Genomic DNA, 23,421 nt, shown 5'->3' on the forward strand with positions numbered 1-23,421 from the left:
ATTTGCATATCTCTGAAGTGCATCTCATTATGAAGAATGTTCCTCATTTTGACCCTTAAAACGTCCATATTCTTCAAAGTTCAACATCAGAAGGGTCTGCCACAAATTAACTGTTAAGACTTTTTTAACTGATGTCTGTGATATGTAATACTTACTCATATTAAAAGCAAGTAAGTGTTACTATGGCATTTATTGGAAAGCAACATTTTTTACACTTTTTAAATATTTTAAAAACACATATTTGACATCTTTACATTTAAAGCACATGATCTGATTTATGTAATCAATCATGAGCAGACAGGTGATCCGCTGTGGCGACCCCTAACCGGGAAAAGCCGAAAGAAGAAGAAGATCTGATTTATATAATACACTTAAAGTGTATTTTGTGTTTTATCCACCCTCCAGAACTTAACTTTTTAATTTCTTCATTAAATACCCATTATTGGTTATGAGTAGACACAAATATCTTTCTTTACACACACACACACACACACACACACACACACACACACACACACACACACACACACACACACAGACACACACACACACACACACACACACACACACACACACACACACACACACACACACACACACACACACACACACACTAATCATAAGCACTCAACCACTTTTTTTTTCTTCATTTTCTGTTCCATAATCCTCATACAACACCATTTTCATATTCATTTCTCCTATATTTTAGTGCTATATATTTCTGATATTTTCTCCCACAATCTGTTTTTTTGTTTTTTGATATCCTATGAGCTTAAGTTTCATTTTTGTCTTTTGTATTACAGTGCTGTTCGTTTCAAAGTCTTTAGTCTTACATTTTATATTTCATGTTCTCTTTAAATGGAACTTTATCTGTAGATAGCCTCTGTAAGAAATCTGTCTGTTCATGTGTGTTTTGGAATATTTTTCTTCATCTTCTAACAACATACTTCTTAATATCTAAATCTTCCCATGTAGCTGCAGAAAATAAATTTTCCATTATTATGGTACAAAATAAATAACTTATTTTTTTATCTTAACATTAACTTGTCACATCACTGCTGTTTGATGTACATTTAGCTGACATTCTTCCTCAATCTGTTTTCTTTTTTCTTTTTGTGTACTATCCGATGCATCCTTATATTTTTAAAATGCTTTCCAACAGTCTATTTTCATTCTGAAAGAGTTTCTCTAACATATAATACATAAGTAAAGTACATAAAGGTACTATTGCTGTCATCATCCCAGGACACCGTTCTGCTTTTCCTTAGATATTTAGTCACTTTTAACCAGATTTAACCTGGAGCTTTATAACAACAGAAACCTAACTTTAATAATTCTTTATCTTCCTGCTTTTGCAAACCATACACTCCACCTATGTATCTCAAAACATCCATGTCCAATTAATTAAATAAACGTTTTTTGCAAAGGAACCTTTAAAAGTACTATAAACATTAAAATTCTCTTTAATTTCTTTCAGATATTTTTCCTAGTCCTTACTTTTTTCTATAAAGCATTCCTAAAACATGGACTTTCACATTATCAAAATATATCCCCCTTGTTTTAAGCTGCTGTAACACTTAAACCCGTTTTATTGAAAGGATCTGCAATTGCCACTATGATTTCTCTTACAAAACCTTTTTTGCCTACTAATATACCATTTGTATTAAAATTTACAAAGCATGACGTTTCCCTTTATACTGTCTTCTACTTACACTCTTCTCATTTTCTTGCTTTTATCCACTACACATTCCTTATTAAAAATGTCAGTAGGTAATCCTAGTCTTAGCCCTCTTCCCATCCTTATTTTCCAAGCTATCAAGCCCTTTACTATAAAATTTATGTCACAATTCTCACTTGCACTCTCAAAAAAGAAAAAAAATAATTTTTAATGCAATAATATTCTAATATTTTCCATGTTTGTTCATGACTAACTCTATATACAAATTAGATCTGTATGTGATGAATGTGATGCAGAAGAAAGTTCTGGCAATCTGCTTCCATTCCCCAATTACCCAGTAAACACCATGAATAGCAGAAGTTCACAGGATTGCTGCAGGAGTTCGATGCAACCTCATAAGCATGAATAGCGAGGATGCAATCTTAAAACTTTGACTCATCAGATGTCACATTTCTCCCTTCCTTCCTTTACTTTGTAATACCATCCCCAATCTGTTTAATTATAATAAATAGTTCATTCACCTCCATGGATTTTATATGATAAACACTTTCAATGACTATGTTCAATAACAATTTCCTTTTCTAACTGGTACTGTTTTCATAAATATTTTCTAAATCATGTTATGTAAATGTTATGTAGAGCTGTCGGGTTCCAATTTTCCAAAATTTCTTTCTCCCTTCACTCATATAAATTTAACCTCTATTCTACAAATTTCTTTGCTTAATTCTGTCTTGTTTTCATTTAGCAATTCCAAAATGTTTATTATTAATTCGATTCATACTTTTATAAAAATTATATTTTAAGCCATCTTTCCTTGGTGCAAAGCTATCATTAAGCCAATATCATTAATCACTTTCATTGTGATCTTTTTCTTGCAGTTTTTATATGTGCTTCATTAAGTGTTAAGAATTTTTAACTGATGTCCATGATATGTAATACTGAATCATATAAACTTGTCAAAAAATCTGTGTATAAAATAATACATTTGGCCATCCTGTGAGCTTCATAGCTGAAGGTGTTAGTAAGCGTTCCCATTTTGCCTATTTTTTTCTACATTATGAGAGGTAGTGTTCCTCATTTTGGAGCCTGAGGGTTAAGAATTAATCATATTTGCAACAATGACAACATTTGTTTTTATACTGATATAGCATGGCATTAATGAGTTAGAATCAACATTTTTCATACTTATTTCCCCAAACTCTTCTTTGTTGCTAATTAATAGTCCTGGAAGTTTTGTTTATTTATTTATTTATTTTCAGTACAGAATCTGGAGAACATTATGTCCTTTTCATTCATTCCTCAACTGATGGGGCTTGGATCAGAGTCTCAGATCCGACTGAGACAATTCTACCAGATCATTGGACCAGATCCAAGAACTCTTGCGTTCCACCATTTAACCACAATGCTCCACCAGCCTAACATACCTCAGATCTCATTTCCTGCCATCAGCTTCAGACACGGATCCCACTGTTCTCGAGGTTTTGGAGTACTAATAGTTTGTTTTTCATGACTTAGCTCTTAGTTTTTAACTTTCAAATTCTATTATACTCCTACCTCCCACCCATAATCTTTTGCGCTAATTACGTCTCCCTTTTAGCTGCTGTTTTTGACCTATTTCTGTTCCCTTTTTAGCTAACGTTTATCGGTACCCTCTTAAAGTACCCTTGTTTGTACCTGTCCTTCTTCATTACTCTTCTATCTACCACTGCTGGTAGATTTTTTCTATTTTTCTTGCTTTCTTCTTTTCTGCAAAAAGCAAAAAAAAAAAAAAAGCAAAAAAAAAAAGTCTTTTCTATCCTTAGACTCTAAGTGTTTTTCTTTTATACCCTGTATTGGTGGCATTTGTTGTATATCATGGCTGACAAGCCTACAGGGTTCAAAAGGTGCATTACCAGTGGGCATAAGCTTCCCAAAAGAGATGCCCATAGGGAATGCATGTATTGCCTAGGTCCCATTTATGCAGATGCAGAATGCTCAATCTGCTCTGGTTTTAATTCTAGAGCTTTTACTGATCGGAGGAATAAGTTAGTCTTAGGAGACCTTCTTTCATCTTTCTCTACTTCCTCAGTTGCTGGGGCTCAAGCCCCTGCCAAAAAGTCTACCAAGGATAATTCATAGTTTCCAAGGAAAAGGACTCCCACTAAAGGTCTCCTGACCATTCTTCCAGGTTGGCTGCTTCATCTGAGCCCTCTTAAAAATGCATAAGAACTCGGATCTGTCTATCTTGGATATGACTAATTTGAAACTTAGATTTCCTCAGATCTGCACCCCTCTGCTCCTATTGGATCTAGTTTCATCACGACTCCCTTCTACTTTGCTGGAGGGATCTGCATGAAGACACTCCAGGCCTCCATCTACCACATTATCTCTTAGATCTTTCAGAAGACTTTCAGAAGCTGATGTGGATAGGATGACGAGGAAGTTTCTCAGAGTGCAGATGGGGTTCTTCTGGCTCCGACTCCCACTGGCACCACGAGCCATCTGTTGTCCACTTCTCCCTTGGTATCTCCTTCTCAGACCCAATCCACTGTTTCAGAGTCCTTGGATTTGGGATCTCTGGTATTATCTTTAATGGATCCGGAGATGATTTTTTCTTCAACTCCGGTGGTTTCTCTGAGTTAACCGGCTCCAAGCCTTTCATTGCAAGAAGACTTGCAGAACTGAAGCATCAGTGTCAGGTCCAGAGGGCATTGGAGTCAATTCTGAAGCATTAAGGTCCATCTCTTCCCCTTGGGACTTCAGCACTGGATTGCTCAGGTCCAACTCCTTCCCTGAGTAGATTGCTGGTGGGGTTGCAGGAACTGAGAGTTCAAGAAATATCAGCTCCTGTGCCACTGACTCTGTGTCCTCTAGGCATTCTACCTTTGAGGTTGTGGAGTGGGCTTTCTCCTTGCCTAGAGATGGGACATCCCTGCCCCCCTGTAATCAAGCAACCCTGCTTCATCCAGTTCTTTGCTCTGAATCTCATCCATCTTTTCCATGGGGACAGCCAGCCTAAATAGTCTCCAGTCGGTCAGTCAGGACATTGTCATCTCTTCCAGTACTTCTCAAATTCCAAGGCAGTAATCCAAGCTGATCCACGTACTATAAATGAATAAATAACTTTGAATACTTGATCCAAATGCAGTGAAAAGCTCTACATGAGCCACACACAATCAATGTTAAGCGTGCTTTCACCTTGTAAAATACAAAGCTTCATCAGAACTAGAAAATCATTGTATCAGGTGCATTAAATAATCTCATTTTAGGTTGAATAATCATTTCATAAAGAGACAATTGTCCCCTTAAATACATCAATATTCAAACTTCATAGCAACTTTAAAGATACAAACAACTTTAAAAGTTCATTGAATTCCATGTTACCATGCTTTTTAATTTTAATGTCCCTATATAAATCTGTACTACTAAATTCATAAAATAATGAATAATACATAATATATTAAAATTGTAAATAATACTTAATGTTAGTGTCATAATGAATAACACCCACTAAAAAAAATTATATATATATATATATATATATATATATATATATATATATATATATACAATAATAAGCTAGTGGGAAGTATTACATACTGTATAAATCGTAACTTGACAATACAGTCATACCTTAGCTTGTCTTAATTTCAACACACTATTAATACTAATGCAATCATTCAGACCAGGGAGTCTGCCAGCATCAGTTTTTAACTGCCAGAATAACTCTCTAAATTCAACCCTAGACACCCAGTTACCACCACGAGGGTCAGTGACTACCTGTTCCACTACTGCAAACTTAATGTTCATGTTTTTGCAAACTAAAGAATGTCTACGGTTGAATTTAGAGAGTTAATTTGGCAGTTAAAAACTGATGCTGGTAGACTCCCTGGTCTGAATGATTGTATTAGTATTAATAGTGTGTTGAAATTAAGACAAGCTAATGCATGACTGTACTGTCAAGTTACGATTTATACAGTATGTGATACTTCCCACTAGCTTATTATTGTATATATATATATATATATATATATATATATATATATATATATATATATATATATATATATATGGGTCACCTTTAGATGCCCGACAACGCGTTCCGCCGACACGGAATCCGACGGACGAAAACACCGACAACGCAGATGACCGACAAGGTGAGAACCCGACGGACTCGGTAAGTGTGCGATCGAGTGAGGGATTTAGTGTTAGGGAGTGGACAGGTAAGTGTGCGATAGTGAGGGACTCTGGGTTTAGGGGTGGGTTAAGTGAGTTAGGGTTAGGGTGCAGGTAGGGTGTGTGTGCGATAGTGAGGACTGTGGGTTAGGGGTGGGTTAAGTGAGTTAGGGTTAGGGTGCAGGTAGGGTGTGTGTGCGATAGTGAGGGACTGTGGGTTTAGGGGTGGGTTAAGTGAGTTAGGGTTAAGGTGCAGGTAGGGTGAATGTCTTGGTAGTGTCGGATCTTGGGGTTACGGGTGGGTAAGTGAGTTAGGGTTAGGGTGCAGGTAGGGTAAGTGTGTGGTAGTGTCGGACCTTAGGGTTAGGGTTTGGGTTAGGGATAGTGCATATGTTATGTAGTGTACTGTGTTGTTTACGTGTAGTGTGTTGCTGTAATGGTTTTCGGTGTTTCGCGTTGTCTGCGTTTTTTGTTGTCGGCCCTTTGGTGTCGGTTATTAGTGTGTCGGCGAAACGCGATTTCGAGGTTTTAAAGGTGATCCATATATATATATATATATATATATTTAGTGGGGGGGGTTATTTATTATGACACTAACATTAAGTGTTATTTACAATTGTAATATATTATGTATTATTCATTATTTTATGAATTTAGTAGTACAGATTTATATAAGGGCATTAAAATTAAAAAGCATGGTAACACGGAATTCAATGAACTTTTAAAGTTGTTTGTATCTTTAAAGTTGCTATGAAGTTTGAATATTGATGTATTTAAGGGGACCATTGTCTCTTTAAGAAATGATTATTCAACCTAAAACGAGATTATTTAATGCACCTGAAAAAATGATTTTCTAGTTCTGATGAAGCTTTGTATTTTATGAGGTGAAAGCGCTCTTAACATTGATTGTGTGTGGCACGTGTAGAGCTTTTTACTGCATTTGGATCAAGTATTAAACATTATTTATTCATGTATATTACGTGGATCTGCTTGGATTACTGCCTTGGAATTTGTGGTGTTACTGACTTGGTTCGTTCACTTTGTGGAGGAGGAATTGCTATTCTTTCTTAGGCTTTCGGATCTGGCCTGTCTACTTCTTGGGTGACTCTGCCTGGCCAGTGAGCTCATATACCTTATTTTTCACTAGGTGTGGAAAGTGCTGGATATTTTAGAGCTGATACCAAAAATACCAGATAAGATTTTAGCAACCCTAAGGACCAGCCACACTAGAGCAAGGGAGTCCCTCTTGATGCCATGGTTGTGGCTGCAGACACTAAGAAGGAACTGGCACAACAGAGCTCCTCTGTTCCTCCCACCAGTATAGAGTCCAGGCCTTTGGACAGATTTGGGAAGTGTGTGTATGTTTCAGCAATCTCTGCCTCAAGTCACTAAATTATCTGGTGTATTTTATGTATTTGCAAAGAGATCTGACAAAAGAGCTTGCTAAATCTCTTTCTGGGTCCATGTATTATGAGGATGTAAATAGAATCTCCTTGCAACTCGTCACCCTCCAGTGTATTTCAAATGCGTTCATGAGGTTGACCTTCCATGCAGCAGAAGATATCTCACAGGTGTTGGGTTCAGGTATAGCCATCAGAAGGCATGCCTGTATTTGATTATGTGATTTTGCAGAGCCATTTAAGTCTTCATTTATCAGTGCCAATGCACCTTTTAATGGATTTCCCTGTTTGGCCCCGTGATAAAAGACATGCTGTCTAGATGTGAACAAGAGGGAAAGACCCGGTATGCCACAGGTGTATGTTTTTCCACCCCTGAAAGATCTTTCTCAAGGAATCTATGAAGAGGTAGAAAAATGTAGTTTAGAAAATCCGAAGGTCCTTTTTAAGATCCATGTGGAGAGAGTTACCCCAGGACCAGAGGGTGGGAACTTTGCCCTTGCAGCAGAAGTGACCTACAGAACCTGGGCTTCAGGAATCCTTCCCAGCAAAACCCTGTCAGCACTCCTGAAAGGAGGTCCGGTTGTTCTCTTCTGGAGCCAGTCAGGGGACATTTGTCTCTGCACTAGAGAGCCTAGATATCTATTACAAAAGATTCATGGGTGCAGAGAATCATATCTATTGTTTATACCATATCATTTTCTCTAACCCTTTCTACCAATGTGAACAAAATCCCCAGTGTTCCTCCTATTTAGAGTGAAGCAGTTTCTCTAGAAATAAAAAAAAGCTGGTAGAAAAAAAGAGTCATCCAAGAGGTTCCCCCAGACCAGAGAGGATCTGGAACTTATTCAAGATTCTTCTTGGTGCCAAAAAAGATAGGGAACTTGAGACCAGTTCTGGATCTCAGTAAATGAACCAGTTCATACAGTAGTAAATGTTTCAGATGGTCACAGTTCAGTCCATTTTCCATCTGCTGCAAGAGGAAGACTGGATGTTTTCGATACATCTTCAGGATGTGTAATATCACATAAAATGCACATGTGCTCCAGAAGATACCTGTGCTTCTGGCTGGGATCCAGTCATTACCAGTTCATAACACTGCCTTTTGGCTTCACCACAGCTCACAGGGTGTTCACCAAACTCATGGCAGTGGTAACAGCTCACTTAAGACAGCTTGGATTCTGGTGTCTCCATATCCAGACAATTGGGTCCTAACTGCCCCAACCAAGCATCGACTTATACAGACAATGGATTACTTGTTCCAGCTGTGCTTTCATCTGGGAATCACTGCCAGTTGCAACAAATTTCAGCTCACACATACGCAGAATATGGAGTTCATAGTTGCTTGTCTGGACAAAGTCAGTCAGATAGCTTCTGTTCCATCTACTTGATACAGACACTGAGGTCCCAAGTTAAGAAATTGATTCACAGCTCCTCTCTCATGGTCCAATTAATCTTACAAGCCCTGTGATCCATAGCAGCAGCCATCACCCTTGTTCTTCTGGTCAGGTTCTACATGTGAATTCGTCAGTGGACACTTTCAGTCTAGTGGTCTAGTCTTCAACATCCATTAACCACTTCAGTCAAGATTACACAAGTATGCAAAATATATCTTCTTTGGTGGAGTCATTAAAACCAGCTCTGCAAAGGCTGTCTGTTTGTTCTTCCTCTACCCATGGCCATAGTGACCATGGATGCCTCCCAGATAAGATGGTGGGGCACTACTTGGGAAGGACGATTTAAGGTATGTGGTCTCCCAAAGAGCTCAAGATGCATATCAGTGTCCTGGAGATGAGCTCAGTCCTCCTATCATTGCAGGCCTTTCAAGCCATTCTTTCATCTGTGACAATTGCCATTTAGAGAGACAACATGTCAGTGATTTGGTACATCAACAAATAGGGAGGAACCAGATCTTATCCACTTTGTCAAGAAGCAATGTGAGTGTGGCAATGGGCGATCTCTTCTGAGTTGCTTTCTAATGGCAATGCACATCCTGTGGAAATCCAACATGACTGTAGACAAATTAAGCAGGTCCATTCTGGTGTCTCATGAGTGGTCTCTCACTGTCAAAGTAGCAAGAGGATTTTCTGTCAATTGGGCCAGCCATGCTGCAATCTATTTGCCTCTCTCCTCAATCACAAATGCAGTAGGTTATTTGCTCTGATTCCACTAATGGGGGAGTCACCGAGAGGTGCTCTAGTCCATGATTGACCACAGTCTTCTTTATGCTTTCCCGCCATTATGTCTCATTCACAAATTTCTACAGAAAGCATTCTGGTTGTAGAGCACAGATATCCTCATTGCACCCTTCTGGCCTTGTCAAATCTGGTTCGCCTTCTTCTGGCCTCACCTTCTACATCTGCCCTGGCTGCTGGATCCCAGTCCAGACATCCTGTCTCACCAGACAGCGATGACTCATCTGGACTTAAGCTGGCCTCAAACTGACTGAATGGTTTGTCCAATTCCACTGATTGCTAGATGGTCCAGGGTCTCCTTTCTGTTATGTCATATCTTGTTATCTTCTCGAAAACCTCCTGTGCCATCTATCCTTGAATTTTTAGCTTCAATTTTTCAATGAAGGTTCACGTTTTTCATCTATTAAAGTGTAACTGACTACCATTTCAAATGTCCACCTGTGCAAAAATAACTCTACCTTAGCTTCTTCTAAACTATGTAAAGCCTTTCTTAAGGGAATCATTTTACTTAGACTAAAATTAAAGGATCCTACTCCAGCTTGGAATTTAACTATTATGCTTCAGGCTTTGACACAATTCCCCTTTGAACCTTTAGCCAAAGCAGAACTTAAACTTTTGTCTTGGAAAACGTTTCTTCTGGTCGCTATCACACCAGTGAGATGAGTATCCAAACTCCAGGTTCTGTCTTCTAAACATCCTTACCTATTTTGTTTCAAAGACAGTGTGTCTTTGTGAACAAATCCATCTCTCTTGTCTAGGGTAGCTTCTGAGTCCCATATAAACCAGGTTATTAATCTACCAGGTTTCTTCCCTAATTTTGCAAATAAGAGAAAGCATATGCTCCAATGTTTGGATGTGCATAGACAACTTAACTTTTATCTTCACAGAACCAAAGACTTAAGGGAATTTGACCAATTATTTGTTTCCTTTTCTTCTAACAGATTGGACAAACCAGTATCCAAAGTTACACTGGCCAAATAGTTAACTGAATGTATTTCCTTTGTTTATGGTAAAAAGGTGTATCCTTGCCCAAGCCCCATAAAGTCCATTCTGCAAGATCTATGGCAGTTTCTTCAGCCTTTTGGCCAAGACTTTCCTCATATGACATTTTCTTAGCTGCAACTTGGACTAATTCTCACACCTTTATTGCTCATTACAAATTAGATTTGATTTCCAGGAGAAGAGCAGCTTTTGGATCTGCAGTACTCCGGAATATCTTTCCATGTGGGCCTGCCAAGGTTACAGTGGCTGGGACTCTATCCCATTAGTTGAGGAATGAATGAAAAGGGCAACATAACATTAGATAAAAAAGTTATGTACTCACCATAATGTTCCATCTGTGCTGTCCATTTTCATTCGTCCTCAACTTTTCACCCACCTTCCTCCATCCTTTTCTTCTGGAAAGATCTAAGAGCTGCACCAGAACCTCTGTTCCTTGTTTGAGCTCCAGCTTCCTTTTTCCTTTCCACCTTTCCTATTTTAGATAACAAGGGTCCCTCTATCCTAGGGGTAGCAAACTTGATCTGAGGTATGTTAGGTTGGTGGGGCATTGTGGGTAAAAGGAAGAGATCAAGAGTTCTTTGATCCAATGATCTGGTAGAAGCAGCCAAGTTGGATCCAAGTCTTGGATCTGAACCTCATCAGTTGAGGAAGAATGAAAATTGACAACACAGATGGAACCAAATGGAGAACACAGATGGAACATTGTGATGAATACATAACTTTTTTAACTTAAGCTTGGTAAATACTGTGCATGAGATATATTACTTTCAAAGAACTCTGCAGGAAACTAAGAACTCCTCTCCACTCATGCTACTTGCCCAATGTAGAAAAGCCACTTTGCATGACACAGAGAAATTCTAATTCAGATACAGCTGCACGGCAAAATATATAAGTGGGTTATCTCTGAATGAAACACTGTGCTGTCAGACCTGACCACTGTAGTTTTCTCCTTAGAAGCCCATGCATTGCATAAGCAAAGTTACCCCTCCCTGACACACACACACACACACACACACACACACACACACACACACACACACACACACACGCACACACGCACACACGCACACACACACACACGCACGTACGCGCAGACGCGCACACACGCACACACGCACACACACACACACACACACACGCACACACACACACACACACACACACACACACACACACACAACTATATAAGAAAAATGAGTGAGTAGAGGCAAAATTCTCCACATGGAGGTGGTGAGGGGTTTACTCTCTGGATTTTTTTTTATTTCTGTTAGTATCACCCACACTTTTGGTGGGATTTATTCTTTAGTGAGTTTTGCTTGCCCAATTTGCTGTTAGTGATCTGTAAGTTAACTCTGAACAAATGTAAAATGTTTATATTTTTTCTTATAGTCATAGCATTTTGCTTAAAGCCAGTTTATTCTGAATTATTTGACTTATGTCCTTCATCTCCTTAATTAGTGAACTATTCTATTTAATAAGGGAACTTGACATGTGCAACGAAAGTACTATCAAAGCATATAACATTTGCTAGCATTAAATTTGACATTGTGTTAATATTGTCATTTGTATCATTCAGATAAGTACTTAAAATGCTTGAATTCTTTACATATATTCTGATTTTATAGTCATCTGCAAAATTCAAAATCCAGAAATCGGTGCGTTGGGAAATATTAAAAACATATGACTAAATATTAATAGACCAGTCATGACAAATATTTGAGGCACATTCTTATACAGGTTTGCCTAGCTTGAATGATGACCTAGGGTCATTACCCTATGACACATGTCCTTCTCTTAGTTAGCCATCTAGCTTGTAGCATTAACATTTACACTGTCTAATACAAAACTATTAATTACCGCTTCACAAAGTGAATTAAAAAGTTGTAAAGCTGTGCAAATAAACAGCTGCAATAGTCATATCCATATCCAAAGTCTTGCTAGCAGGCTCAAAGAAGTCCAGCTGAATAGATTGTCTACAAAACCATGGTAAGAAATATTTTAAACCTGGTGATTTTGTGGCTCATTACCAATTTCTCAAACATAGAGCACTCAAAGCACTTTCTTATTTTTGAAGTAAGTCTTACGGGTCTGTAATTTGTTAAAGACTCAGTATATCCCCTTTTGCAAACAGGTGTTACAAATGATTTCCCAGTGTAGTTATTTACTTTATTATTTGTAAAAGAGGTAAATGAATTGGTACAAGACCCTTTTTATCCTTGATATGACAAAAATATACCTAGGGCATGGTCTGTAAAGCAAAATTCAGGATTTAAACAGTATCCTATATGTGTTGCACAGGAGAGTTCAGCAGTATATATAAATGAGTATCAGACATGCAGCAAGTTGTGTAAGTACAACAACAGACTGTTTTATCAATTCAAGTTTTGTGGTGTGTAAAATATGCAGTTTTAAGTGTATATCGGAGTTAGTGCAATAAATAACTTAGAGATCAAGTGGTGCTAGTTTGACTTTATTCTTCACTGTCCCAAAGACATTGAAAATAAAAGCTCTCCTTGGGAAATTATTGCAATTTTTGAAGTAGAGTAGCATAAGCCATTATGAATTTGTTTGAGGAAAGAATTCCAGTCAGCTATCAAAATTTCTCAGAAAGCTCTTTCTGAAGTTGCTGTCCAGGTTTAGGCCAAGTGAGAGACTGTGCTCAATCATCAACATTTGTTAAAGTGTAAGGAATGATCTTAACTTGAAGTATCAGCTTAGTATGAGAGTTGATGGAAATATTAGTAGAAAATAATGAAATATTAATTCAACAATCTGTGGAGGATCTTGGAAGGACAGGAGTCAAAAAGCATGTAAAATAGTTAATTTGGTGATTTTCAAACATCATGTAACATTTTTTATGAAATTGGATAAGCATATGAAAAGTGAAAAAGTATAAATGGGAAAGCTTACTTTATTGGAACTAACTTTTCACAGTCCATTCTGGAGCCTTCAATAGAAATATTGATGAAAACTACCAGCAATGCAAGCAAAAGAACGTAGATGAAGATTTATAGACCCTACTACAGTGACAGAGTGTTCAGCAAGGATAACAGAGTATAGAACACAAAATTAGAGCGCAACATACCTACTAGTGGGATATTTGAAGTTCCCTCAGGATTTATAGAAACAGTGGGACATGCCAATCAATTTCAGAACACTAGGAATGTATATTACAGCGGGACAGGATATCAGTAGACAGGAATGATCAGGGTCTGGGGAGAGGAAGAGGCGTACTGTTCATATCATAATAACAATAAGAAATTTCAGGCATTTAATCTTTGATCTTTTGCTGTTGAAGAAAGACTGAACATTTTTGGAAAAGTGACTGTTATTTGTCGCCAGTACATAGGAACATACCAGGCATATGATCACAGGGACCACAAGATGGCTACCCATACACACCTTTAAGCAGACCCTAGGAGGAGAACAAATATGGTAAATACACCAACTGAAGTTGCATATTTCACAAGGAAACTGAAGTTGAACTTTATTTTGAAGATGTTATGAACATTTAAAATGGGCAAAATATATTTAAGAAAGATTATTTCTTCTTCTCTGCTTTTCATTTTTAGTCAGACTTGGTGCCTTAACCTGTTGCTACACTGCCTACCAACCTCTGTGGCTTCTATACGTGGTAATCAGAGCTCCAAACTCCACTTCCGCTTCTAAGCAATCACCATCTAAGTATTTGTATGTTGTTATATTTTTAAACTAAATTCCCAGGTGAGCACGTTGCCTTGGTCAGCAGCTGGGTTTCTGCCCCCCCCCCACAATTACTTACACTGTCTTACTGTACTCAGCCCTGCTCTTGTAGTTGTTTCTTATTCAAACACCCCACCCAAAAAATAGTGTAATACCATGAAATTTCCCGATATTTCTAGAGTGGAACTACCTGAAATCTTGCTTTTATATAACTTTTATCCTCCCACAAGTCACTCTAACAAATCAGTCCATAACTTATGGAATTCACAAGTATATAATTTTAAAGGATATAAGATAAAATAGCTGACTATTTTTGTTTTTTCTTCTCACCTTCCTTAGTCCTGGTTCTACCTGCTCCATTCGCCTATGCTCTACTCAGGCTCACTCCTCTCCCTTAACTTACCCCCAATTCTCATTCACCCCCACATACTCTACATTTATTCTGTATCTGCATTGTCTTAATCCCACCCCCAACAAATTGTCTACCAAATACCTTCTCCTCCTAATATCTAACCACTCCCCTACCACGTAAACATTCCCTACCCACTACATAATCTTGCCCAACCCTTCATACACTTTCTTCTCACTCATATACTTCCCTACCCAACCCACCTTTAGCCACATTCATTTCCACTCAAAACTCCTATCTCCTCTATTCCTTTTCTACCTATATTTTACTCTTACCTGTTCACAAACTAACATACTCACACTCCATCTCCCAGAAACTCCTCTCTCACACTCACGACATTACCCACTATGCTGCATATCTACCTTACAACTCCCTCTGTTTTTCTTCCTTGCATTCCCTCACTTCAAATCATACAAACCTCACTTACCTAAAACCACCTCCTACTCTTATCCATCCTATTACTAATAATGTCTCTACCCAATCTTTCTCAATCTCACCCTCTCTCTATAATTTCTGCTACATACAGCTCCTAAAAATCAAAATTTTATCTCACAACCCTCTCCTCCCAAAACTTAAGCAAATATTCCAACACCTGTTAGCAATTTCATCCACAACTTTCCCTACTAGAAATAATTATTCTATGGCTGGTGACAGTCATCCCAATCCTGGTCCCTCTACCTCTACACTCTCCCCACCTCCTTTTCACCCAATTCCTCCCCTCTCTCACTTCTTACCATCCTTCCCACCCTACCTACTCCACTCCTAAAAACTTAACCTTCTACTCTATAAACATACAAAGTCTACTCAATAAAACCACCGAACTCCATTCATGGATAGTCCAATACTCTCCACATATCCTAACCTTATCTGAAACTTTGCTAAAACCCCACATTCTAACAATGAAGTCTTACCTCCAGGATATAACATTTGCTGGCAAGAAAGAATCTCAAAAAAGGAGGTAGAGTTGCCATACTATTTTCAGAACAACTCAACCTCACCCCCCTACCTACTTCTCTCCTTAACTTCTACCCAGCTGAACTATTAATTCTCAACTGTCATATAAATACCCATAAAACATTTACTATAGCATCCATTTACATCCCACCTGGCAATAACATCCTCAGTCTTGAATATATATATATCTATATATACTATCATGGATTTCTCACTATGTGCCTTATGAAACTGTCATCTTTGGTGATGTAAATATAGACTGGAAAAAACTTTCAACTGATTCCCCAAATCTCAGTATAAATCTTCATGGCCTTACTCAACAAATCACCTCACCCACTTGCATGAAGGAAAAATATTAATGCCAACTCTATCCTAGACTGAATCCTAACTACAGATCCAAATTTATGTCATACCCCTTGTACTCTACCCAATTCCATAAATGATCACCTTCCGTTCCACATCCAAAGACACTCAGGCCAACTGTCTAGGTCTCACCTGTAAAGAGATTGCTGCAAACTTTCCAGCTTTAATGCTAAAACTTTTAGCACTAGACACTCATTCATTAACTGGTCCTATCTCCATCACCTTTCCCTCAATGAAGCAGTACTAGCATTCAACCACAGTTTCCTTGAAATCTTTAACTCTGTAGCACCCCTTAGCAAAATTACAATAAAGACCAACTGTGCCCCTTGGCTTACAAAAGACACTCACTCCCTTATGCATAATGGAGACAGCATTTGGAAAACTTGACTAAAAAACAAATCCCCTTCACATCTCCAAAAATACAAAGAACTCAGAAACCTTACCAAAATGCAAATCAGCAAAGATAAAAAAAAATCTACAATAAGGCCCAAACCTACCACCACTGTAATCCAAAAAAAAAAAAAAAATTCTGGAGCAGCATCAACAAAATTCTTCATCCTGGAAATCCTTCAACCCCTAACCCTTACCCAAACAACACTGCTCAAGAAAATGCTACACTTCTTAACTATTATTTTATTGACTCTATCTAGAGACTAATGCATACTGACCATAGCAACAATCCCCCTATTATTTTTGTTACTGCTGCCAATTTAACCTCCTTTTCTCTTGAATCTGTCCCCAAGGCCTACATCAAATCACTTTTGTTTAAACTAAAACCATGTTCACCATCAATGGATAACCTACCTTCCCACTTTCTCAATCTCACCACAGACTCCTTAGCCTACCCTGTCTCAATACTAGATAACAAATCAGTCCAAGAATCTACTGTACGTGACATCAGGAAATCATTCTACACCATTCCTCTACATAAAGGAGGAAAGTCCACTTACCTTTCCAATTTCATACCCATAGCCATTCTCTCACCACTCTAATAAATCCTTGAACAATGTATATAACTCACCTTCTTACATTTTTAATCCAAGAAAACCTCCTGACCTCTACCCAATATGGATTTTGGCCAAACCACAGCACTGCCAGCACCCCTCTATCTTTCATTCATATAGTCACAGAGGCTATAGACAACAACCGACTGGTGTCCTGTCTATTCCTTGACCTCTCAAAAGCCTTTAATACTGTAAGTCACTCTAAGCTATTTTCAAAACTATCTGATCTCATCCTCTCCACCTCTACTATTCACTGGTTCTCCAGCTATCTTATCAACAGGCTTCAATCTGTCAGATGCATGCTTCTTGCTCCCCTTTCTTACCTATCCAAACAAGTGTCTCCTAAGGCTCTATACTAGGGCCCCTTCTTTTCAACATCTTTACTAACAACCTCCACTATTCCTGCTGCAACTCCTCTCTTATACAATACGCTGATGACTCTACTCTCATCTCTGTCTCTGACACTCACCTGCACTCTCTTCCGCAAAATTCATTCCTTACTGCTGAAAAATGGCTTACAGATAACCAACTTATCTTAAACCCCAAAAAACAAACTCCTTCTTTTCCTCCCTAAATCACTCTCCCACCTCAAAACCTCCTTCATCTTCTCATCACTTGACAACACCATCATCAAAGCTGAATCTCACACCAAGCTACTTGGTACCATAACTCATGATCAATTAAAATTCGACATTCGTATTCAACAATGTATAAAAAAGACACACCAAAAATTGGGACTATTTTGTAGGGAAAAAACTCCTTTTATCTGACTCCAAACTCTCACTTATTCAGACATTCATCCTTTCCTGCCTTCTCTATGCTGCTCCAGTACTCACAAAGTTACAAGCCACTTTAATCACCAAACTAGAATAAACATATAATAAAATAGCTAGATTTGCCTCCAACCAACCCTACAACTCTCACCACTGCCTTGCTCTAAAGAAACTTCAAAGGCTTGAATTTCCTCAACAGCTGCTTCTGTCACAATTAAACATCACACACTCCATACTTAATAAATCTACTGCCTGACCTTCCGTCTTCTGTCAAGTATCTTACTATACCTCTAACAACTCAGTCCGCAGCTCAGATCAACATTTCCTTGATATTTATAAACCTAACAAAAACACTGGCAAATTGTTATACAAATACACTGTGTCCCAAACCTGGAACAAGCTCTCATTTAACATAAGAAACATCAAACACACTAACAGTTTTAAAAATGAGCCAAAAATGTTCCTATGCAACTCATGGTGCTGCCCCTGCCAGGATCCTACACAAACCCCATCCTCCTTTCTTTTCCTTCCTTAATTTTACTGGTCTAGTTGCTCTCAACTCTAATTCACTGCAACTGATGACAGAATCAAATTATAGATCATCTGTAGTTCACATTTTAACTACAGTTCATACTAATATCTTCCATCATCTGTATAGTAATTTGTATCTTTACTTCAATGTAACTTTTACTGTATATAACTTTTTTGCTCTAGACTACTCAAGGTTTTTAACTGCCTTTTGTTAATTTAATTTCTGACCTGCACTGTATTATGTGATCTCCCATTTATTATTTCCTTTTTGTTAGACTCAAATGTAAGTTTTTGTATTATTACTTTGTTGTTAAACTCAAATATACATTTTTGTATAATTTGTACTGTACTGTATTGGAGATTTTTTCCTCGGTTCTTCACTAAAAATGGACTCCTGGCTCAGTTGGACTAACCCAGTTAACAAATGTCAAATAAATAAATAAAGAAGAGCATTGTTTTAACCTCTCCCTTAACCAGCTTATAGCAGCATTTGAAATACTGTGTGAAACTAAAATAAGGTCCCTTTTCACAAATGTGCCAGCTTGAAAATTATGCAATTTTGCTAATCAGATAATGCTGCTGTCAGAGAATAATGAGACAAACTGGATGTTAGAATATTTAAAGTTGAATATGGGGGAGAAATAGAGTTTTCCTGCATATTTGTAAATATAATTAATGTATTTTAGACAGTGGCCAGGATTCAGTAAAGCTTACATGGAGCTAAACTCCGTGTAAGAATAGTGGCATGGCTTGAACACGGAGTTCGGAGCCTATATGATCCAATAAACAAGGCTGGGGGTATACACGAGCCCCCCAGCACTATTTTAACATGGACATCAAGGAATAATGCTAATCACCTCATTTGCTGGTGAAAACCATGCAAATGAGGTGAATTAGCGATTCAGCAAGCAGACAGACATCTGTGCTGGAGTCGTGTCCGCTGCAGCAATGTATTCGGTTACTAACCGTGCACATTTTTGCAAAAATTAAAACAGGGGCATGACAGCTCAGAGTAAGGCATGTATTATGAGTATTAGGCATGCCAATTGCCAAAAATATGGCCATTGGTATGCAAAACTATTTCAAAATTATAAAAATCAAAGTTTATTTTTTTTGGCCATTTAAGCGGAGCACAGAGGTGCGCAAACGAGATCGTGCAAAAAAAAAAAAAAATTTAAAAAGACAATTTTACATGAAAGATGAATTTTGCAATTATAAGGGGCAGTAGGCAGACTCATAGCAATAACAGGCAACAGTGGTAGCTAAGGACATAGGCTCTGGTGTAGTTGTGTAACTAGGGTCTAAGGCAGTGGGGTATGCAAATGAACTAATTTTACTGACTAGCAAAATGGTAGGCCATGTCTGCATTCACCTAACCATGTAGGAGCTATAATGCGGTGGTATAAGCAGGAGAAGCAGCTGACATGAAAAGGGGGTGTGCCATGCTTGGTGTTAGCACACTGGAGCTCTGTGACTCCTATTTATGCTCAGATAAGCACAGCTAAGCAAGAGGGTGTGTCTGAGGCTGCTTAGAGTGCTTACTTCTTTCAAGAACCGAGGAGCGTATTCATGTCCAGGGAAAGGTGTGTTCTGCTCAGCAATGTTTACACTTACTAAAACAGTTTGCACGGCATGGCGCAGGGCTTAAACAGAGTGAAAAAAAAAAAAGGAAATAGCAGTATAAAGGAAATGACCTACAAATCACTAAAATGGCCTCTCCCAGTCACAGTGGTCCATTCAAACCCCTCAATAATACAGCTGGCAGGTGGAATGTATCATAGTTAGCCAATCATACAGGCAGCATTTGCAGCACAACAGTATAAATTATCCAAACACCTTTCAGTCTGTTTTTTCCCACAAACCTTGCACCATTGGTGCACACATTTGGGAATTTTAACTGACAAAAATGTTAGGGGCTGCTGTCACTTTGATACATCAGTATGTGCTAGAGACTGAGGGAAGTGAGAAGAATAATGCTGATAACCATCCCAGACCAAGGAGGAGGAGAAGAGAGTTCAGACCCAGGGTAACCTACCAGGAGCTACATGATCTGGAAATACTAGAGCACTACAGGGTGGACAGGGACATACTTCAGCAACTCATTGAGCTGTGCCGGCCTCATCTCAGACCCAGAGCCAGCAGAGGGGAACCCATCCCAGTTGAAAATAAGGTATGTGTAGCCTTAAGAATACTAGCAACAGATACCTTCCAAAGACCTACTGGTGACATCATGGGGGTCTCACAGACATCTGCATCCAGGGTACTCCACCAGTTCCTGGATGCCATGCTACCTCATGCCAGTAAGCACATTTATTTCCACAGCACCCCTGAGGAGAGGACCAGCAATATGCATCTCTTCCACTATGTAGCAGACTACCCAGAGGTACTGGGTGCCATAGATAGCACTCACGTCCACATCAAAGTACCACATGGTGAAGATGGTAGCATGTATGTCAACCACAAGGGGTTTCACTCCATCAGCTGCCAGGTCATGTTCAATGCCCAGGGCATTATCATAAATGTGTGTGCTGTCAGCCCTGGAAGCTATCACAATTCTTACATCTGGCATTCCTGACAGCTGCAGCAGGGATTTGCCAGGGGGGACATCCCATATGGCCTTCTTGTGGGGGATGCTGTCTATGCACTGGAACCGTGGATGATGACACCCTTCAGAAATGCACACACACCCACTGAAGAATGCTATAATAAGGCAAATGCACAAACAAGGAACATTATAGAGCATGTGTTTGGGATGCTCAAGTCACGGTTCTGCTGGCTTGACATATCTGGTGGAGCCTTGCAGTACTCTCTACCCACACATGTTCATAGTATGTGCCATGCTACACAATATGATCCTGTGGAAACAGCTGCAGCAGAAATAGCACAGGGAAGGGCCACACAGCCCCCCACCATTGCCAAGGTTTCCACAGGCACAGGAGGAGTGGGAGGAGGAACCCCCTGAGCCTACCCCTGTAGGCAGATGTAGGTGTACCCAGTATGCCCTGGCCTTGGCAAAGAAGCAACACATAGCACATACACTAACACCCTAGGGACCCAGGAACTGACACCTCTCTCTGACTCACACACACAGTAAAATGGATGCCACACACATCACACTACCTGTACCTTACCAGTAAAGGCCGTGTACTGCATGTATCTGACAGAATCAGCCCTCAAGCACCATCCTGACAACTGCCGCAGGCACAAGGTAAGTCACTCTTCTCAACAATACATGAACAGAGTAGTACATTTTGGTAGTATATCTAAGGTATTGCTGCATGTATGCAAGGAAATGAGGTGGCCTACCGGGATAGCAGAAAACTGTCAACTATGTAGGACAACAAGGAATTTCCGCACAACACTGGCTTCCCCAGAGTATGCAGTAGTCCCCTAGGTGACAAAACAGACTGCAGTCTATGTGTGGGAAAATTAAACTGGGGGGGTCATAGGTCACATGCATGGATGTCAATGTTGGTGAACCATACTCACCCCACAGCCTCTCCCAGCAAGTCCATTGTAGAAAACCATTAAGAAATGTCTGGCAAAGGCCCACAAAAAGGGATAATGATGACATAGTCCTCTCACAGACTTACACAGTGATATCACAGCTTGCCTTGCATTTGCAGGATGTCTCAGCAGGGTAGGAAGTCTGAAACTCAAATGCCTGCCAGTACATTCTAACCCTCGGTCTTTAGTGATATGCCAGTATTCTCCAAGACAGGCACAACACTATGCTAAATGGAACCCAAAAGTAAATCCAACATTTGCATAGTCTGTGCAAATGTGTACTGTTGAAAGGTATGCCCCCAGCACACCTGTGTCCCCATAGAAATGCAGTAACATGTATATTTGTAGGGTAATAATGGCAGAGCACACATTCCCATGGCCATCCCAAGCAACCTGACCACTTGTTGAATGTCCACAATATGCAGGGCTCAGTTAGTTACGTATATGCATGGTCAATACTGTTAGGAAGTGGGCAGCACATACACTCAGCTGTTGAGCCTAGTGGCCTAGGTACAGTACTGTGGTGGACAGAGTCCATGTTCCAAGACTTTCCATGCAAGCTATTTAGCATGCAACTACAACTAAGGTAGGAGTTGTACACACTGTCCAGAAGTCAATATTTATCACTGCAGGAAAGCTGGACAAGTTAGGGACAGGGGGACACACATATGGACAGTACATGGCTTGGAGTAACCTACACAGTGCCTAGTAGGTCAGCAGGTACATGAAAGTCACTGTACTGCCAGGTTTTCAATGGCTGCCACCTTACTGTGTCAGCACTGACAAAAAGTCACTGGCCACCATCCATACCCCTGGGATGGCAGGCTGTCACAGAAGGATCACAAATATCACTCATATAACTTTTCTGCTTGTCCTAACATTGCATTTGCCTCCCAAACTATGTGCCAAACAAGAAAGGTTCATGGTGAAACATCAATGGCAAACAATGGAGAAGCAGATGTCATACCTCTAAGAAAAAGTAAGCTTATGCCAAACTGGTCTCACAGCTGTCAATGTTTGCAAGAGAATTAGTAACACCCTGTCCCTATGTGTGGTCCTGCGTCTGACTGTCATATATGGGCCTGTACAGATGTCAGTCCATGACAGGTTGACAGCTAGGGCCAACATGTAGCTACATAACATAGTAACACAAACCATCTGAAGTATTATAAGTATGGACCATCATGGATTATCATGGACCTCCTTAACAGGGACATTGGCAAACCCCAAATACCTGACCCCACACAGTCTGCCTTCCCCAAGGGGAGATATGTCAGTGAGCTCTGGATGACTTCCCTGAGACAGTCAACAAAGACATGGATGATGGAAATATGGTGCACTCTGGCCACCTTCACTCAGCAAATGCCTTACACACTATTTTCCACTTGGCCATAGTACAGGAACTCTGTCAAGTAGGCATCAATCAATATGTTACCCGATGGGTAGGGAAATGGCTCATTAACAGAACCCACATAATCATATTAGGGGTAGCCAAGTCAAGCAGTACACCTGTAATGAGTGACATACCCCAGGGATTGGTCTGGGGGCCTCTGGTATGTGGGAAATACTACCCTGAGGTGCAGCTCACAAACACTGGCCTATGGCTTACCATTCTGTCAGATGACTGCAAGCTGGGTACAGTCATCAATATCTAAAGTGATGTGGACGTCCCACAACAGGGTCTCACCAAAACAAATGACTGCTGCCAGAAACATGGCTTCAGACTGAATGCCTGCAGGTGCATCATCATC

The sequence above is a fragment of the Protopterus annectens genome, chromosome 2.part1 (assembly GCF_019279795.1).
Source record: "Protopterus annectens isolate FY-2018-M chromosome 2.part1, PAN1.0, whole genome shotgun sequence".
NCBI classification, from domain to species: Eukaryota; Metazoa; Chordata; order Ceratodontiformes; family Protopteridae; genus Protopterus; species Protopterus annectens.